Source organism: Clupea harengus, chromosome 2 (genome assembly GCF_900700415.2).
Source record: "Clupea harengus chromosome 2, Ch_v2.0.2, whole genome shotgun sequence".
In the NCBI taxonomy this organism is placed as follows: Eukaryota; Metazoa; Chordata; class Actinopteri; order Clupeiformes; family Clupeidae; genus Clupea; species Clupea harengus.
The window spans coordinates 30,692,073-30,695,002 of record NC_045153.1 but is presented as its reverse complement, the minus strand read 5'-3'; positions in this window follow the sequence as shown (position 1 = coordinate 30,695,002).

Genomic DNA, 2,930 nt, shown 5'->3' with positions numbered 1-2,930 from the left:
GCGTGGGGAGCCAGACTAATGCACCGCTGCCGTCGCCGCCGACCCCCCTGATGAACTTCTCAAGGGGTTCACACCTCGAACATTTTGGTGACATTCGTCAGAGACACTCTCTTCGCCCCTGCCTGCCCCCAGGCATCTGGAGATGGCTTGTGTCTGTTGGTGTGAAGACCCCCGGGAATGCCAGTGTTCCTTTCATAACGAGAGCTTGCTCTTTTGTCTCTGTCTATGTTTTAGAATAAAGCTCTGGCGGGTATGTGCTTTGTATCTGGCCCTTCTCTCTCTGGAAGACATTCCTGAGCCACCATTTCATTGATTTTTGTCAGCATTGTGCTTCCGGCTCGACACCTGCAGTAGAAAAGGCAATCAGCCTTTGATGGGAGGTCTTACAGTTGCTATGTGATGGGGAGAGGAGTGCAAGGAGAATGTAGGAGAGGTGTGTGTGTGTGTGTGTGTGTGTGTGTGTGTGTGTGTGTGTGTGTGTGTGTGTGTGTGTGTGTGTGTGTGTGTGTGTGTGTGTGTGTGTGTGTGTGTGTGTGTGTGTATATGTGGTGTGGGTGGGTGTTCATATGTGTTTTTGGTCCCTGCTTTGAGAAGTTAGCCCAGGGGGACTTTGGTGTGTGAAGCTATGTTGTTACTGAGCCAGGAGCTGCTGTGTCTCCATCTGTTCGTGGCCGTTGGTCCTATTAGAGATAAACTCCTTCCTTCAATGCTACCACTCTATGCTACCACAATGCCTCAGTTGGGTTAATGGGTTCCACTGGAAACACAGTGTGTTGCTGAGATCTTGAATAATACTGTGCATGTTCTCTAAAGACACCGTTATACAAATATATTCAATTGCCAATAACCAAATCCAGTTGTGAAAAATTTATATTCTCCTTTTTCCCACACTTTGCATTGAACTTAACTCATTTTAACTTGTTCATTTTTATTATAAAGATATCATTTCTACCTCGTCTGTCTTTTATATTTACATGGACTGATCTTGTGTCACCATTGCCCACAGTGGTTACAGCATTACAGTATTATTGCTGTTACACTATTATACCTCTTCAGCAATGTTTTTGACTGAGACTCTTACCACTTGTGCCACCCCTTTTTCAAGATGGGGTTGTAGCCCTCACTGGTCATTCTTGTGAGCACTGGTATATTATACTTGCCACTGGTTAGTAACACTAGGGGGAGCTCCAGAGACTGTTCAGTGGTCACTAACCGTCAGTGCCGTCATCAGCCAATAAGTGACTATCATTTCAGCGGGAAAACCTCTTGAAACTGGTCAGTGACCGTACAGGGGGCATTGGTACTTGGCATAGATAAACAGAGTAGCTCTTACCCTGTTGTACAGGCAAGCATTATCAGGGTATAATTTAAACTTTTGTAGTCTTTGGTTATAGTCTACTACTTTATATGCTACTGTGAAATCTGTCTTCATGTCTGAGCATAGTTTCTTCACATTACAGTCTTACAACAGACGGGAATTTGCAAATACTTAATGCTAATCTGCTATCTGTGTGAAAACAAATACATTTAGAGTCTTACGTTAATGAAGAATGATATTCTCTAGAGGGGCGCGACTAACAAAAAAGTCTGGTTCACTTTATGAAATGAAGTTGGGTAAATATTTAATTTCCACAATCTTTTTTTTCCCCCTTTGAAACCGAATTAAAAGCACATATACTATATACTTCGTACTTCGTGTTGGATTAACATCACATTGCCTTTCTAAAGTCTTGTCACCGCATTCAGTGTTCTGAAAATGTTTCAACAGACCAATTTAGTGACCACTGACTAACCAGGGCTTAGCGCAAGGTGTTTAGAGGCACTGACCGTAAGTAACCATTCCCTGGAGCTCCCCCTGGTGGCACTAACTAGTGGTTAGTGCACGTTCTCTGGTCTGAAGACTCAGCGGTTTGAGCCACAACTGCTTCTGCCTTTCTCTTTGCATTAACAAGTGCCATCTTCCCTCACATTTTCCACAGCTTGCATCTGCTTACTTAGACCTTTTAAGAGATCTTTTGGAGGGATGGGAAGTGAAAACAGGCTCTCTGCTATCCTCCTTGTGTTAGGAACTAAACGGACCCAAACCATCATAGCTCTATCTCATTTGCCAGAGAAAGTTGTATCCTTGAAGGATGACATGAATAAACAGTATGTCATCCGGCAGTTTGTGAGTAACTCAGATGCTGAGTGACATAAGCGGATGTCTAGTAGCCTCTATGGGTACCCTCAGAGACACTGGGCCAGAGTCATTAAGCTTAGGCAAAGGTCTCTCTTGATGGTAGTCTAGGTCAAACTCATTTCAAATGCTTGAAGTGTGCTTTCCAAATAAGCAAGAAGCAGCTTAGTATGCTGAAGCTTCGTATCTTAAATGTGAAAGATACTTCATTCTCAATTTGTATATAACATTCATTTTAAAATAAGATTATGATATTACCCACACCTGTGTAACATCCTACAAAACTCCCTTAAATTGTGCTTATATTTAAGATATGTTTTTAAGATATTGACCAAATAACAAAAAAATAGAAGAGACCTTTGTAAAGGTCAAACATGGCAAATATATGTTTTATTATAATGCATTTACCTCTGTAGTAGCACGTCTGCAGATATGAGGATGAACTCGACCTTGTTAAAATGATTCTTTGTCATGTAATGTCATTGAGAAATACATCTTAATGACCTCTTGTGAGGTTTAATCATTTTAATAGCATTTTAAGCATGTAGCAGCCTTTTAGCCATACATAGGTGAAATATTGCAGCTCTTTTTCTTGTAACAAAACGGTTTAATCACTCAGTTCACACTCACTGATTGAAAACCTCGTTTTGGAGACATTGTCTTTACGTTGACATGATGCGTGTGATAAACAACCACTATGTCCTTCAGAATTGCAGAATGAAGACAAAACACGGGTAAAGAAATATGCCTCTGA